The sequence below is a fragment of the Sparus aurata genome, chromosome 9, assembly GCF_900880675.1.
Source record: "Sparus aurata chromosome 9, fSpaAur1.1, whole genome shotgun sequence".
Lineage (NCBI taxonomy): Eukaryota > Metazoa > Chordata > Actinopteri > Spariformes > Sparidae > Sparus > Sparus aurata.
In genome coordinates, this window is record NC_044195.1 from 8,294,801 (window position 1) to 8,312,911 (window position 18,111).

Genomic DNA, 18,111 nt, shown 5'->3' on the forward strand with positions numbered 1-18,111 from the left:
TCATCGAAACACACGTCATATACGTCAGCATAGATGAGAGCCAATTAGGGCTGACGTCATGAAGGTGGGTCTGGGGTCGCGCAGTACCTGGAGAGCAACTGCGCGAATGCTCTGCAGCCACCTTGCTCCCGCGATAACTTAAGGTCATGTGACATCAGATGCGGAGCAGAAACCACTCCCATCCAGGTCATCGTGGACACATTTTAACCAGCATGCATCACGATTTATGATCTTGAACTCGCCTATTTAAACCTGTACCGTCCCGCGGGAATCCCGTGGCCCATGGGATTCCCGAAGAAATGTCAGCCTCTAATGGGCGCAACCAACTTTACAATTGGGAGGGGGGGTTCACACACTTATGTTTTCCTTAAAAACGTAAATATAATGAAAATAAATAAGAAATAACAAGACAGATCTGGTGACAAGATTTATTAAAGAGTGTATATTTAACATATTTTTTATGGTATATTGGGGCGGACAGATTGCCATTTTCTCAATATTGGGGGGGACACGACCCCCCAAAAGAATGCGTGGTTACACCCATGCTATTCACTCACTTCAAAATTTGGTATGACAAGGGCATTCATAGTAATGAGGACCTGTATGTCAATGATACATTTGCTAGCTTTGATTAACTATCCAGAAAATTTGGTCTGACCAATGCACATTTTTTGCCATTTTTTGAGATTTTACTCGTAAAAAGTTTGCTAATTTTCTACACTCCCCTCTCCTTCCTGTTTGGATTCCATATAAAGGGTTAATATGCTGAATAAGAGTAGAATATCATTTATTTATTCGCATATCATGGATAGCTGAATCTCTATTTCACATATTCGAGAACAGCGGGAGAATGACTTGGGGGCCCAGCTGTCCGATAAGGAATGGGATATGGCTCTTACTAGAGTCCACTCTTCTTCCATATGTTCTAGACATGCTTTAATACAGTATGTATGGCACAACTGCAAACCTACCAAGACATGGCCCTACACCTAAACTGACAGGCCGGGCAAGGAGAGCATTGATCAGAGAGGCAGCCAAGTGGCCCATGATAACTCTGGAGGAGCTGCAGAGATCCACAGCTGAGGTGGGAGAATCTGTCCACAGGACAACCATTAGTTGTGCACTCCACAAATCTGGCCTTTATGGAAGAGTGGCAAGAAGAGAGCCATTGTTGAAATAAAGCCACGCAGTTTGCCACAAGCCATGTGGGGGGCACAACAAACATGTGGAGGAAGGTGCTCTGGTCAGATGAGACCAAAATTGACATTTTTTTCCTAAATGCAAAACGCTATGTGTGGCAGAAAACTAACACTGCACATGAACCTGAACACACCATCCCCACCCTGAAACATGGTGGTGCTTTTCTTCAGCAGGGGCAAGGAAGCTGGTCTGAGTTGATGGGAAGATGGATGGAGCCAAATACAGGACAATCTTTGAAGAGAACCTGTTACAGTCTGCAAGAGACTTGAGACTGGGGCGGAGGTTCACCTTCCAGCAGGACAACAAGTTTAAACATACAGCCAGAGCTACAATGGAATGGTTTAGATCAAAGCATATTCATGTGTTAGAATGGCCAAGTCAAAGTCCAGACCTAAATCCAATTGAGAATCTCTGGCAAGATTTGAAAATTGCTGTTCACAGACACTCTCCATCCAATCAGACTAAGTTTGAGCTATTTTTCAAGGAATAATGGGCAAATATTTCAGTTTCTATATGTGCATCGCTGGTAGAGACTTACCCAAAAAGACTTGCAGCTGTCATTGCAGCGAAAGGTGGTTCTACAAAGTATTGACTCAGGGGGGTGAATACTTTTGCACACCACACTTTTCTGTTTCTTATTTGTAAAAAAAAAATTAAAACCATGTATCAATATCCTTCCACTTTAGACTTCAGACTTTAGACTTTAGACTTTTATTTTATCCCACATTGGGGAAATTTACTTGTCACAATAGCAAGGTGGACAGACATACAGACATACAATAAGTACAATACTAAAGAAATATTAAAAAGGATTTGAATAAGTGAGAAAAAATAAAGTAAATACATTAAAATAGAAATAAAATATAGAACGGACAATACGTTATGTATGTCACTTCACAATTATGCATCACTTTGTGTTGGTCTATCACATAAAATGCCAATAAAATACATTTACATTTGTGGTTAAAATGTGACAAAATTTGAAAAGTTCAAGGAGGGTGAATACTTTTGCAAGGCACTGTAGACAGTAAATCAGTGTAACTTAGAGCAATAGAGATACGCTATGTCACTGCTGTTGTTGTGTTAAAAAATGATACGACCGTTAAAAATAGCAGCTAAGTTGAGACTGGATAAATGATCTGCACTAAATTCATTTTTAAAAATGGCATCAGGATAAAACAATAAGTTGAGTTGACTTGCCTGTTTGGGTTTGAGTTCTGCATTCATAAGAGAAAAACAACTGTAAAGGAACAAAATAGAAAGGAGGAGTTGGAGGTGACAGTAAATCAAAGAAACACTGACAAAAAGTTAAGAAAAGTGAAACACATATGACGGAAAAATACTACATGTTCCAGAATTGAATGATGCTCTTGTGATAGTGTGTCCAGCCCAACTTTAACGTCTGCACTTCTTAATTTGATTTAGACTCACAATAGACACCAAAGCCAATGAGTCCAGTCAGCAGGACAACACTGAGCAGCCCTAGACCGAGAACAGCAGCTCCATGAAACCTCTCTGAGCTCCCGGGACCTGAACACAGAGAAGACCAGTGAGTACACTGTGCTGTTAAAGCATAGTGTTTTGTAGGTGTGAACTAGTGAATGAGAAAAGACTTCATCCATTTCGGTGACTGTGTTCACTGAATGCACTTCATCTGAAAGCAATGAAAAGTGAGACAGAGTTTAGTCCACATGCATTTCTGTTTTGCAGACTGTGCTAAGAGTTTTGAACATGTCGCTTCAGTTTCGACCAATGCATCTTAGCTATCGAAAAAAACTGTAAGTGCAGCTTGGCCATGGCGAGCGGAGGAACGGAGGAGCTTGAACGCCCTGTGTCATTTAATTTCCCTGTAATGGAGCATTTTGGCTTCCCTGTCAAATATAACAATGAAGGAAAGAGGTTAGTGGATAAAACCGTGACGTGTGTAGGCACTGTGGCCCAAGAAAGCCATATGACAGTGGAAGTGGCCATGCATTTGAAGTGACATCACCCCGGCGTTTCACTGACAGGAGTTATGTTTTTGTCTTGTCTTTTTTTTTTTTTTTTTTTTTTTTTGCTGATCCGAAAAATGATCAGATTCGTGAGTTTTTTTATCCATTGCACCCCTAATATTGTGTGCGTGTATGTGACTTGTGTGTATGTGACTTGTGTGTATATGTGAGGTGTGTGTACGTGATGTGTGTACGTGATGTGTGTGTATGTGGTGTGTATGTATGTGAGCCGTATTTGAGTTGTGTGTATGTGACGCGTGTCTAAGCTATGTGTATATGTGATGTAAGTGTATGTGACGTGTGTTTATGTGACGTGTGTCTATGATGTGTGTGAATGTGACATGTGTACATGTATGGCGTTAAATCGATGTCAAAACAATTAGAGAGACACGCAGCAACGCACGCATGCACGCATGATTATTTTGTTATACGTGCCTGCGTTGTTATGTGCAGATTGTATTTCACGCGTAACAAAAAGCTGCGTACGTATGAACCAGCGTGTGCACGTCTGTCTGTCACTGTTTGACAAATGTTGTTAGGTGTTCACATGTACGTGCGGTCGCGACTCTGATGCTTCGCAGCCGTTGATCTGCAGCACGCACACCAGTCCGCGTACCTGAACGGCTCGCGTAGTTGGCCTTTTCATTTTAATCAACCAGGGGAGGCAGCAGTGAGCCATACTTTGCCTGCCGGAAATTCAAAAAAAGAAGAAGAAGAAGAAGAAGATTTTTTTTTTTATTATTTAAACACGAAGAAGAAGAAGAAGAAGACGGAGGATGAGAAAGGTGACTGGGAAATTGTTAATATTTACGTATAAATACATAGGTCATTTGTGTTGTGTAAGTTTAAAAGTAGAGCCTGGAGTATTGCTTGTTACAGTTTGTAAACAAAACATTGAAACTGGGACCCTCCTCTCGGGCTCAACTGTGTAACGTTAGCCTCCCGCCCCTGACAGCAGCAGTTACCAGGACCACAAAGGTAAGGAAATACAGTCCGAGAGAAGCGCTGGTGCCTCTGTCACCAACACCAGGAGCCTCCGGTGTTATGTTGCCGTTGTGGTCAGCTGGAAAGACGGTGTTAGCGGCGGATGCTAACCCCTACCGCTAGCCAAAGTTAGCATCGCGTTAGCTCACCACCACAACAGTCTGCAGTCTAGGCTTTAGTTGTCAGTGACGGGAATCGGCCTGCGGCTCCAGCGCTTCACTCAGGCTATATTTCTTTATCTTTGCCGTCCTGACTGCTGCTGCTGAGAGAGAGAGACGTGCTAGCACAATGGATGTATTGTTATAATAGATTCATGCCTAGCACTCAGCAGCATCAGAGACAGCTAGTGGGGCTAACGGGAGGGCTACACACAGCCACCACCACACAGGACTAGAAGCCAGGTGATGATTAAGACGGGTTTCATTTTTAAGTCTAGCGTTTATTTTGGGCAAAAAACTCAAGACTCAACCTTTTAACAGGGTTCATAAAACTCATTCTGTGCCTTAGACAAAATAATAAGGTATTAAGCACCAGAACTGCGCCCCCTGCTGTCGAAAAGAGCCTCCGCAGAGTGGGTTGATGCAGCAGGTGGAAAATTTATATTGTTAGTGCTGCTAATCAGTTAGCTTGTTAATGCTTATTAGTTGCGAATAGTAAGAACTCTCCTACATGTGCTTGTATTATTGTTGTATATTGGCTGTTGTGAATTAAGCTGAATGATTCATTCTTATATCTATTGGTTGTTTACCATTCCTGGTACTGTATAGTTAACCATGTACCTGCTGTTCTGATAACTGCTTTTTATTCTCTGTTACAGAACGACACAACTTTCATGTACCTTCCACACACACATACTCATCTTTCACACTCACACCATCAACCATTCCTAATCAGCAATTGAGAAACTAAAAGGAACTAAAACTGAAAGGACTAAAAGGAACTAATTCTAACCCAGCGGCCATAAGTGATTCAGTCCAGTTTACCATACAGTCCATAGAATAAATCTCCACAACACATTCGTAACATGTCTTACAACGAGAGAAGGCCACCAGAGAACACAGTCACCAGTTAAACCCACCGGGGGATCATGACATTGTGGGAAGACTAGCTATCAGACTGCACATCAATTCTGAATCAGGTAAGCAGTATCTATGTGATCTTTGAACCCAAATCATGATTGTGAACTTTTAACATTTAGTCGGCTGCATATATGAAAAAAAAACACCTAACCCTGAAAAAATTCTAACAAAAGGTTTCTCAGCTGTTTTTTGTAGTATTGGGTGTCCTTAATAACATACTAAAAGTTTACCAAAGTTTGACCACTAGAAAGGTGTAATTTTCAAGATGGCGTCCGAGATAGGCAGGAAGCCCTTAAAATATCATAACTCCTTCATTATTTGACCTAGCCATGTAATCTTGGTGTCTAACCCCATGTTTTCTGGGTCTATGAATCCATTGGACTTGTCTAAATTGCATTGGCATGATTACATACTTAAGGAATACATGATTTTGTGAGATTACTGTAAGGTTTTATCTTTGTTTGGGGTAAACCAGAGATGTAAACGATTTTGCCTATGTCATTTAACGCCTACTCAATATTTTTTTGACACATAAACTTTTTTTATGCTCTTCACAGACTTGACATTCAATGTAAAAGTTATTGCACCCAAAAGTAACTTTAATTGGAGTTGTATAACTTTGATCATTAACAACTGCGAATTTACCCGAACAGAGGCCTGTGTGTGAACCCTCTGAAATGGTCACTCATTTCAATTTGAATGAGGTAATACATATGTTATGCATCCTCTACAGATGTTTTTGAGTCTGAAGGTGGCATTATATTAAACCCAACAAAACTAAATTCACAATTTTCAGCAATTCAGAAGATGGTGGAGGAGTATACAGCACAAATGTCTTATTCTCAGACAAATGCTTAGTGTCATTTTATGGGGGTGTCAGAGTTAGACCATTAGACAGATTTCTTTTTGTCTTTGTTTTTTGTCATAGATTTTATATACAACAATTAAAGATCCAAAATAATACCCAAACATATATCCTCAAAACACAACAGACAATGACAACAAAAATGAGAAACAAATAAAACAAAGTGGGAAATTATCCACTCACAATAAACTAAAAACTACCACAATAAAACACAACATAAATTATTACATTCGGATCATACCATTTTTTGCTATGCCTTATATTGACCCAGAACACTTGTAAAGGCAAATTATATATGAGATTGCCAGATTTTTTAAAAGTCTGAGGATCTGCCTTTACTCCTATAATATAGACTGTCCAGTGTGAGGTAGCTTCAAAGTTCATTCCACCAGTGCACTATTACTAGGGGTTCGGATTCTTTCTATTTTAAAGTTATACATTTCCTGGCTGCCAACATAGCAAGATCTATATACCTACTTTGATGTTTATTCCACTTGTCAGACATACTAGTTCCCAAAAGACATAAACGAGGTAACAATGGAATGGATTCATGTAAACATTGAGATATCAACTGGATAACAGAATTACAAAAAAAAGGAGAGTGAGTCACATGATCAAAACATGTGAAAAAATGCTACTTTTTGTTTCTTACAAAGCCAGCAGAGAAATGACATCTCACTGTTCATTTTACGTAGTTTCTCTGGAGTGTAATAAATCCTATGTATCATCTTAAATAAAGCAAGTTTATGCCTTAAATTGTAAGAGCAACTTGCCTAGGAACATAAGACCAATCCTTTTCTGAATTTCCATATGAAGATCTTGTTCCCACTTTTGTCTTACATTATCAGTATTTACTACAGAACAATCAATAATAATTGACCTGATATAATTTAGAAATAACTTTCTGCTTGTCCTTCTTCTTATTGTTTAATATAGCATACATTTCTGATGGTGTGGGTTCTTGAAGAGAACCATTTTCAATATTTACTGCATGTTTTATTTGAAAAAATCTAAATAAATGGGAAAGAGGTTATCCGTATCTCTGTTGCAGCTGTGCTAAACTATATACTACTCCATCCCCAGGTGACTGAGGCATACGCTGACTTCTCTAAAGCTGAGTCACCAATGGACTGCAGCATGGGCATCAGCTGTGAGGTTCCATTGGTCAACTCTGTCCTTGGGATGGTGCAAGCCGGGAAGCCCTATTGCCTACCAACAGCCAGCAGCAGCACAAAGAGATATGTCCTTTCATGTTGCCCCACCTCGTCCATCCCTACCCTTGGAAGGTTACCACTTGGAGCCCTCAGTCCATATGTCTGAAACCACTGAGGCAGAGTGTAGGCACTTACAGAGCTTACAGGTGACATGGGATATACCAATACACTAGAAAGCGCTATAAGAAGCCAAAGCTCCTGTGAGGAATGGCACCAGTTGCGGAGGCCAAGACTCACCACCTCACGTTTCAGGGAAATTTGCTTTGTTAGCAACACATGTGAGGACAGTCTGGCTGATAGGATCATGAAGGGAACACATCAGACAAAGGCCATGAGAAGAGGTCTGGAGTTGGAGGCTGATGCCATATGGGAGTACACACAAATAAAGAGGGTCAACCACTACCCGTGTGGATTTATAATCCACCCAGACACGCCTTGGCTGGGAGCATCCCCGGATGGACTAGTTTTTGACCCAACAAAACCCACTCCTTTTGGTCTTCTTGAAATTAAATGCCCTAATGTTAAAAACTATGTTGACTGTCCCTATGTTAAAATGAACTTGGGCAAAATGGAGCTGAAGAGATCACATGCGTACTACTACCAAGTTCAGGGACAGCTGCTGGTAAGTGGAATGACATGGTGTGATTTCGTGGTGTCGGCTGAAGAAGACACATTGATTGATCGAATATACAGAGACGTTCAAGGTCAAGGTCAAGACGTTCAAGGTCATCAGAGTCAAGGTTGACCATTTTTATCTCCGTGTTTATATGCGAAAATGCATGTAACTGATCAACTGTGGGGGATCCAAACTCCATCTGTCTGTCTTTTTTGTTATGTATTGTTACCTGTTATTGTCTTTGTTTTCACTGTTTACATGTTTGAAATATTCAATCAATCAAACTTAATAAACAATGAACATAAACATGTAAACATGGCTGAATTATTTTTAAATGATTTATTTTATGTTTAAAAACTTTGGCTTAGACAAACAACACATAAAATGGGAGTTCATATACCTAGTATAATAACAACATTTTCTTTTAAAAACAATCACACAAGGTCAACAATCCAAGCAATGAAAAAAGAACAACACGCACTCTCAAAGAAAAAGTCTAGAGTGCTCAGCCACAGAACAACCACAAAAAAAGAGAAAAGGCCAGCAACAGTCAGTGTCCTTCTCTCAAAACTTCTTTTAATACCTCACTGGCACCGGCACACAGCACACAGCACACAGACCGGTTTAGACCGAAGCCTTCCTCAATGTGTGGACATTTTTTTTGCAACATTTCAAGCATCCTTTGCCCAGGTCTTGACCAGAGGGCCATTTTGGAAATTGGAGAGTAGACAGGCGACTGTAAAAATTTGATTAATACTCCCCGATATGGCAAGCGGGATTGTGGTTTCAAACAGTTTATTTTCCTTCACTCTTCTGATTAGCCTCTCTACATGTACCCTCAAGCGAGCAATAGACTGAGTTTCCAGCACATCTGCCTCTGCCATTTGGGCCCTCTGGATGACAAAGGCTGGACAGTAGACATTTCCAGGGGCCAGGTCGCCCACCAAGAAGCCTTAGTCCACCATGATGGCTGTGTTGTGGGTAAGGAGGTTTTTTATTCCAGACTGACGGAACACTTCCTTGTCACTCATGGAACCCTCAAAGAGGGGTGAGATAAAGGTGAGAGCTCCGTGAGTGGACATGCCAACCATTGCCTTGAAAGTGCAATTGTGACTTGTAATGTGAGAACACTTAGCTTTGTAGGACCAGGGAAGACGGTGTCTGACACCGTAGTTCCGTGCAGTCAAGGATGACTTGGGTGTCACTGTATGCACTGAACTCAGGTGGAACATTTGCTTTAACAGCTGCTGGAGACATCCAAAAACAGACAGAGCCCAGCAGGCTGTAAAGAAAGTTGGCCCACGTGACAATGATGCGGCTTACTGTTGCTCTGTGTTTTTCAAAGCGATGAGCCAGTTCCCTCTGTGTGCAGCCAGTGGACAGGTATGTAAGGAACAGGAAGAGCTCATCTATCGCCAGCAGTTTCTAAGGGTTGGGGAGAAATAGATAGATAAAGTACACCAGTGGTTCCAGAGACATACAGGCAATTGATTGTTTTTTAGAATTTTATGTTACTACTTTTGCAAAAGTAAAAAAAAAAAAAAAACTAAATTAAATAAACAATACAACCATATAAAAACATTATATAAAAAAATACATTTGAGTCATAGCAGGAACCTGGCTCTCTTAAACCTAAATGGAACCTTAATTAATAACAATATTTAATAATTAATGTTAGATTTTGTGTATATATGTATTTTCTGTTTGGATGATGGTGGGTGCCTAAAACATTTGCACAGTACTGTAGATACTTTATTCATTCTGAAGAACATTTTAGACATCCACACTTACAGTAGGTCTGGTGACTGGACTTTCAGTGACTGTGCTGGTGACAGACGCTCTCTTGGCTCTGCTGGTCACCCTGATCATTTTGTAGGTTGCACTCTCAATCAGGCTCCAAAATGCCATCAGGTGCTTGTAAGATGGGAATCTGCAATATAGTATCAACATCAGCAAAAGAAAACACAGGGAACATTGTAGTAACAAATAGAGACAGACAATGGAAGACAAAGTACACAAATCCTGTATATCAGTGAAAGTTTACACTTTATATTCACTGCTGTTGAAATTACACAGCCCAGACATAGCCTCTCATTTAATGTGCTCATTGTTTTCTATTCTTCAAAGTAAATAGGCCTACAAACTGTTTTTTTGATGTGTTGAGGCAGGTTATGATAACATTAATATTGTGCAAAGCGGGTCAATAACAGTGGCTACTGTAATGACATGCTAGGATGCACAACTGATGCCTAATTGATGAGCCAAAGCAAACAATTATATGAAATTTGCCACCTCAATAAAAGTAAGTTCCGGTACTGCAGGGTATTTAATTTACATAGTTACTGTCCAACACTGAAACAGAAAGGTAACGTTAGTGGGATTGTACAGTACATCTTACCTGGTGTAAAATATAATGTCCTCAGGTGACGAGGCAAACCGCTGAAGTCCAAAAGAGTTTTTCAGATGGAGAGTTTGCAGTTGCTCTCTCAATGCCTCAATTTCAGACTTCATCCTCTCGTACTCTTCCTTGTCCACACAAACGGTGGGTCGGGCTTCGTGCTCCATAGGAACTGCTTCCTCATCTGGGACAGCTTCATCTTGGACGTCCTCGATGTCCTCCGGATCAGGCTCCGAAGTTGAGGGTTTAGGTCGACGTTCCCAAACTCTCCCAAATGGTCCGTCTCTTCACGGAGTAGTCGTTCCAGTCAAACAAAGATGGGACTGCATCGCGTGATAAAACGTGCTTACCGTTAGCAGTCGTCCTAATTAAACTTTCCTCAAAGTGATGGCTGCATACCTTCATGTGCTGGGTGACTGTGAATTGCACCCTCCGTATCCTGTGTAGCCACTTAGCACGTAGGCTAGCATCTTGAGGAAACAGATGAAAACTTAAAACACTGTTGTATCGGCTTGAAGGCGAGCATCTTGGCACACAGCAGTGTTCCTCTGAGCCGGCAACAGTTTTCATCAGTTTAAATGTACCACGTACATTGTACTTTTTTCACTCACCAGCACCACTCATTTGGGAGCTGCTCCGCTGCTACCATGTAAACAAACCGACCGGAGACCGACAAGCTGACTACTCGCCAAACCAGAAGTACGACACTACGCTTGTGCACGTAGGCTATACTTATTCCGGCCATAAGCGGTCATATTGACCGCACATCATTGATTTTCATTGGGTTTCATTGATTAATCTTTCGCGCAGTTTGCTGCTCTCTTTGTCTCTCTTGTCTCTAACTGTGTTAGCGGTCTCCATCTGTGCTTCCTTGCGAATTTACTTATGAGTTCATTATTATATAGCTGCATTTTTTTGCCTGGTTGGCACCATGGGCAAACAAAAACGGGAGTTGCCCCCTCCGTGAAACAGCGAGCGGAGCTGTTCGGTGCTGAAGTGATGCGACTCTGACTGTGTACGAGGGAAAGCCAAGGAAGAATGTCTGCATCCCGAGCACTGTGCACACAGCTGTGGGCACCTTTAGTGGGGCGAAGGCAAAACCAGAGTCTGTGATGTACTACAACAACACAAAGTACGGGGAGGACCCGGACCAGATGCGAGGGAGTACTCCGTCACAGGCGGTACGTGAAGATGATCGGTGGCGGTCTTCTATAACATCCTCGACCTGGCTGGGATCAATGCCCGCATCTTATTCAAGGAGCACCAGCAGCTGGCAGAGGAGCTGAGGGCAGAATACATGGAGGGGAAAGTGGCCCCGGCAGTTGGCACAAGGTGGGCAGCAGCGGAAACAACCACCACAGCAGCAGCAGCAGCAGACACGGAAACGGAGGCAGTGCCGGTCTAAAGAGCTGCAAACGGAACCAAACGTCGGACACTTGAAATGCCACAAGCCCGTGTGTGGTGACTGTGCAAGGAGAGCGGAAGTAATCTGACTGTGACCAGTGATCGGAATGGCTCTTTTTTTGTATTAGAGCAGCTCGTTTCCAGCTTTTTCGATTATTATTATTTTTTATTATATATTATTAAGAATTAAAATAAATTGTTTAATAATCAAAGATGTTACTTTTAATCAATATCTTCTTGTTCTGAGATTTCTCTATTAAAATCATGTGTAAATATATGCAATAATTATGGTTTATTTACGGTACATTTTGGTGTTATTTTGTTAAATCATGACACAATGAATGCATTCATCACTCAATTGGGTGTTAACATGAGAGATTACAGAGTTTAAAATCTAAAGGTCAAAATGACCGCTTGCGGCCGTTCTAGAAGTGTTGGAATTCCGGCCGTTCTAGGGTTAAGAGAGAGGTCCAACAGGGCATCAGTACTCAGCAGCTCACCAACTGGACATAAGTGACAAGCAGAACTTGCTTCCACTACAGCAGATGACATCAGACTGCTGAGGCAGCCCCCAAGGTACTGTGGTAATCAAAGATAATTTCAGAGACTGGGGTCAGGATGCAAGCAGTGGGAATCAATTTGTTGCATGCTAACATGTCATTTTATTGTATATCCATCTGTGCAGAGTAGCTCAGGGTCCTTGAATTTAGAAGGGATTGCATGCAGGGATTCTGCAACATCGTGAAAAGGGTGCAGGAGATGAGCCCCCTGAAATATCCTACTGTTAGGCAGATGGAGTGTCTGGACCCCTCTGTCATGTTCAGAAAACCAGACAGGTGCAAGAAGCAGAACAAGACAGTTGGCAGGAATTGTTTCCGCTGGTAGGAATGGTTTTGGAAGGGGCTTTGAAATAATAATAATAATAATAATAATAATAATAATAATAATAATAATAAATAATAATAATTCAAAATAAATAAGTCAGTGTATCAGACTGGATGTAACCTGCTAGCAGATGAAACAACAACAAATTATGAGGTAGCTTGATGTCAAATGGAAAGCTATGCAAGTTACAGGAATCTATAAGACTGGATGAGGAATTGTGTAATTGTAAATATAATTTAGAGCATCTATGCCCTCTGAAACCTTAGGGGAATGCCCTGATTTTACACATTTATAACCAAATGTTTAGCAGTCTTTTGAGAAATTAAAGAGGTTTAAAGGTTTTTGATAAAAGATAATGATTTATCAATATATTTTTCAGATTGTCTTTCTTTGTCACTTGTTTTGTTATAGGGCACTCCATTCTCCAAACAAGTCCTCCTGTCCCTTGAGTGTGGGAACAAATAGTTTCTTTCCTTCCTGCCAATGCAAAAGAGGTTGGACGTCTTCCTCCATGGCTTCGTTAGCAAGCCCTATCCAGAGCTTTTGGCTTTTTGCCAGAAGCTGCTGCTGTTATTGCATGGGCAGGCCTCTGTCGAGAGAGGCTTCTCCCTGAATATGGAGGTGAAGACCATCAATTTGCAGGAATACACTTTGGTTGCACAGAGGCTTGTGTGAGATTATGTCAATATTAAGGGTGGGAGAAGTAATCGATTCTTGGATGCATCGCAATATGGACATGGATAATTCTGAATCGATTCACAAAAAAAAATACATCTTCTAAATGTTAATTGACAGCGTCATGTTGACGGAATGCAAGAGGCGGAACTAGTAAGTGCAGAAGTGCAGTGTTGGGACAGTCAATGGCGTGCACATAACAAAAAAACATGAGACGGCTGAACGCAACATTCAACCGGCATCTTCTAGTTTAAAAGCAAGCTTGTGGGAGCGTTTTGGCTTCTATAAAGTTGAAGGGAAAAAGGATGTGGACAAGAGCCACACCATATGCAAGCTGTGTCGAACTAAACTCAAATATTTTTTGAGATTTTCACACAGTGAGAAAAAAAAATGCTGTATAGAAAAAAAAGGTCCATCAAGATGCATCGGTCATCGTTTTATCGCATCGCAGCCCTTTGAATTGTTATTGAATCGACTCATGAGGTGCCTAGAGATTCCCACCCCTAGTCAATATGCATGGTGGGGTAACCAAGTTTCCACTCACTAAGGAACTGCTGACATCTGTGATGGCTGCCAGATCCAGATATGGCATACACCTGGAACAGAAGAAGAAGATGAAGACAGAAGGAGGACTAAGAGTCAGAACTTAAAATGATAGAGGAGATTGCAGCCAAGAGAGAAGAGCTGAGACATATTTAGATGTGTGCGCACACACACACACACACACACACACACACACACAAATGTAGCCTTCCCGCTAACCACAATGCAACCACAAAAAGATTATAAAGAGTGGAGGCATGGACACCTTTCCTACCAGATATAGGAAAGCATAAGACAACGCTCACCACTTCAGCTTTGTGTCCTTAGTTCTAAAACATTGCTGCACTTGGCAAACTGATTCTCATATTTCCCTGTTGTACATACACTGCCCTGCTCTTGTCATGTGCTGTGTGAAAAGTGACTGCCATCTCCCTGTGCTACTGCTGGCCTGCAGCAGGGGGCAGCGGCAAGGAAATCAGCACTAACGTGGAGTCTAACCCTCTAGCAACCCACAAGCACAAGAGCTGTGAGGCTTCAACCTTTTCCACACTGTCCTTCTTCCCTCTGATCTGATGCACTCTCCCTCCTTCGAGGCTCCTGTGGCTGTGTTCAGGGGTTTAGGATCATACTCCACAGCTCGGTCAGCAGACATTTCTAGGGTGTCTTTGTAACAACAAGGATTGGTCTAAGTCAGTCACACAAAGACTCTCCCAACACCAGAATGAAGACAGATATGGAGCTGCACCCTCCTTTCCACTGGTGATGTAACCATCGGATTTGGATGTAAAAAGTTGTACCCCTGTCTCCTACAGTTTGATGTGAGGGGAGGTATGTGACAGCCCCTCCTGTCCTTTCCTCTCCTGCAGCCTCTCGTTTTCCACTGTTGATTAAACGGAGTGGAACTTCTCTCTCCCTCACTCACACACACACCAAGGTTATTATAGTTAACTTAATTAAATTCCTAGATAAAAACCAAACAAAAACTAAATTAAAATGAAAACTAATGTAAATTTAAAAACTATAGTAACCCTGACACACACTAGCCCTATTCACACTGTGAAGCTGCCTTATCTCTGTAGCGGCGGTTCGCTAATTCTCCGCTGTTGGTCATTCTCACAGAGCGAAGCACCTGCGCCCTAAAGACACAGAAAGACAGCGCTGCGGCTCCAAAAGAGGCTTGACGTGTTACATGACAGAGTCTGCGTCTCACGTTTAGTTATGCGCCAGGCAGCAACTTCCAAACAACAATGGTGGTTTGCTACACCAGGTGAACACCAATCAATTGTTGTATTTTTGGTTTGGGTGTCTCGACTGTGTGTGTATTGGTTCACCGAGTCACAGCAGCACTGAAAAGGGCCCTTTTAAACGGTTTGTTGACCTGCCGATTGGCACACGTCTTCAGGAGACAATGGACAGATTTGCTGAACAAGGCTATCCAATGTGTGCTGGTGCCATAGATGGCACACACATTGCCATCATAGCTCCCCATGAAGATGAACAAGCCTACTACAATCGGAAGGGGTGGCACTCAATTGTTCTCCAGGCTGTTGCAGACCACAACTACTGGTAAGGAAAACGGCCTGTGCCCATAGATGGATTACCGCATGGGCAAAGTGGGCGTGTGCCCAGGGCCCCAGAGCCAATAGGGGCCCTGGGCATTCAGAGTTTTTTTTTTTTTTTGGTACAATTTGAAAAAAAAATATTGAAATGAATGTTGTTTTGAAAATGTAGTATGATAATAAAATCATTTGAAAGTTTTAGAAATTATAAGATTAAATCAGTAATGTGTGATGACTCAATGACATACATACGTCAAACATACAGTGCGATTTCAAAATGGAGAAGCGGGAACTCAGTGGATTAGCTAAAAGAAAGCAAAGGAAAGAAAAAGAAGCCAGAGATGCCGCTTTGGTGCAGCAAATTCCATCCATCTCGACGTTTTTCAGCAGAAAAGTGAGGCAAGATGATGGTACTACTACAAATAACGGGGATGACCTGCAGGATGCCAACACTGCCAGCTCAAGTTCACCGGAGACGTTTGGTGGAGCGGCTTTGCCTCCTGCGGACAACGCTAGCAGTACAATGGTGGGTAGCAGCCGGGCGGCCGAGCCAGGTCAGCCTGAGCTAAGTCCTCTCACATCGCCAGCGGAGGATGAGATGTTGGCGGCCGGGAACGAACCTGACAGTGCCATACAGCAGAGGGATGATGATGAAGACTCCTGGTGTGAAACGGTTACTGATCTTGCGCTGTGGGGAAATATATCCAGTGACAAAATAAAGAGTGTTCTCATTGAAAGAGGGCCCTCTTTGTTTCACAGCAGACGAGCAAAATACCCTGCATCGGCAAGAGACTGCGGTCTAGGTGGTCAGGTTGGTTCATTAACTAATGACATGATGTGCAGTCGACTGACAAATGGACAACTAACACCAAGAGAATGGGTGGTGTATTCACCATCAACTGGTCATGTGTTTTACTTTGCCTGCAAACTTTTCGGGGCAACAAAGAATGCATTTGCTGACGGTTTTTGCGACTGGAAACATCCACATCGCATTTCAAAACACGAGAGGAGCCCAGTCCATATGTCCAACATGCTGACACTGATGCAGAGGATGAGTGGAACTGGCGCAATCGACACAGCCCTGAGAAAGCAGACTTCAGATGCAAGGGAATATTGGAGGGATGTTGATCAAGTTTTTAGGAGAAAGAGGGCAGGCATTCAGAGGTAATGACAAGCTCCTTGGATCGCCACATAACGGCAACTATTTGGGGATATTAAAATTAATATCCCAATTTGACCCATTTCTGGCAGAGCATATTAAAACATATGGCCAGAAAGGCAGAGGGAGCGTCTCATATCTGTCGTTAACAATATGTGAAGAGTTCATTGACATGATGGGAGAAAAAACCAGGCAGGTAATTGCAGAAGAGCTCTGTGATGCAAAATATTTCTCTGTAATTGTCGATTCCACTCCTGACCTCTCTCATGTTGATCAGTTAACATTTATTTTCAGATTTGTTAGCAAGCAAGGCAACATAGTGAAGTGTTTCTTGGCATTTGAGCCAATTCAGAGCCATACAGGCCAAAGTCTGGCAGATTGTGTGACTGCCATGGTGGAGAATCTTGGGCTGGACTTGTCTAATTGTAGAGGCCAATCATTTGATAATGCCAGCAACATGTCGGGCCGGTACAATGGATTACAGGCACATTTGAAGCAAAGAAACCCATTAATCCACTATGTGCCTTGTGCTGCCCATTCTCTGAATTTAGTGGGTGTAAACAGCATAGAGGGAAGCAGTCTAGAAGTAGGACAGTATTTTGATTTACTGCAGTCCTTGTACACATTCTGCGCTGCCTCCACTCACGGGTGGGAGCGAGTGTTTTCGGAACTCTGATATTCACATAGACTTAACATTGAAATCACTGTCAAACACTCGGTGTAGCTGCCGAGCTGACTCGACTAAAGCTCTTTGGCAAAACTACTCTAAAATAAGGGAGGCATTAGAGAGCATAGCTGAAGATGAAACTGAGAAAAGAGACACCCGAAGTGAGGCCCGCACACTCGCTGTAAAATTAAATAAACTGGAAACTGCATTCATGGCTAATTTCTGGAATACCATTCTGACCCGATTCCAACTGACAAGTTTACAGCTCCAAAAAGAGGACATAGAGCTCATGACAGCTGTGCGCCTTCTTATATCTGCGTGATTTTGTATCCGGACAGAGAGGTCTTTTCACAGACTTTGAAAAGGAAGCCTTAGCTGTGCCAGGCGTGTGCCAGACGTACAGATATGACCTCCAGCGCGCCAGACAGCGCTAACGATTTGAGGATGACAGCGCAGAAAAGGATGCAGTATTTGATGGGAAAAGCAATTTCCAAATAGAAACATTCAATGTGGCTATCGATAAGTTAGTCAGCTGTCTCAGCCACAGAATTGATGCATACATGTGATCTGTTTGGTGTTCTTTTCATGCCGGAAAACACATCTGACCGTGAGTTGTTTGACAAAGTGAACGCACTTGCCTCTGCATATCCCGCTGACTTGGACAGCAATCTTGGAAATGAACTGATTCACTTCAGATCTTTCATCAGATCAGACAGACAGAATGTGCCTCCATCGAAATGTCTGAAAACAATACTTGATTGTGGATTACAGTCAAGATTTCCTAATTTGCCGTAAGACTGTATCTGACACTTCCTGTCACAAACTGCGAGGGAGAACGGTCATTTTCTCAAATGGCCAGGATAAAAAATTAA